Below are 275 nucleotides of genomic sequence, written 5' to 3'. Positions count from 1 at the left end.
AATCGAAAAAAAATGTTTACATTTCTTGCCATATCTAGCACCGACATATTTGATTACATTTTCCACTTTCTGTTATGAATTTGTCAGTCGCTCTTTGAAGCCTTTAACAGTAGATGAATTTTGTCTTTTGCAATATGCCGGGTACGTATTCTAATAGTGAATGTGCTGATATGATTTTTGTATACGGTTTCTGCAACGGTAATGCTTTAAAGACGGTGCGAGAATATGCGCGACGATTTCCAAACAGAAGAGTGCCAAACCGAAGAGTGTTTATG

The 275-nt window shown here is 36.7% G+C and overlaps 1 pseudogene; it reads right to left on the bottom strand.

Moving 5' to 3' along the window:
- Positions 1-275, bottom strand: part of LOC108768272 (multidrug resistance-associated protein 4-like) — a 14592-nt pseudogene that overhangs the window by 3191 nt on the left and 11126 nt on the right.

The sequence above is a fragment of the Trachymyrmex cornetzi genome, unplaced genomic scaffold (assembly GCF_001594075.2).
Source record: "Trachymyrmex cornetzi isolate Tcor2-1 unplaced genomic scaffold, Tcor1.1 scaffold774, whole genome shotgun sequence".
Taxonomy (NCBI): domain Eukaryota; kingdom Metazoa; phylum Arthropoda; class Insecta; order Hymenoptera; family Formicidae; genus Trachymyrmex; species Trachymyrmex cornetzi.
The sequence above is the reverse complement of the archived record's forward strand: the minus strand, read 5'-3'. Positions and strand labels throughout refer to the sequence as shown.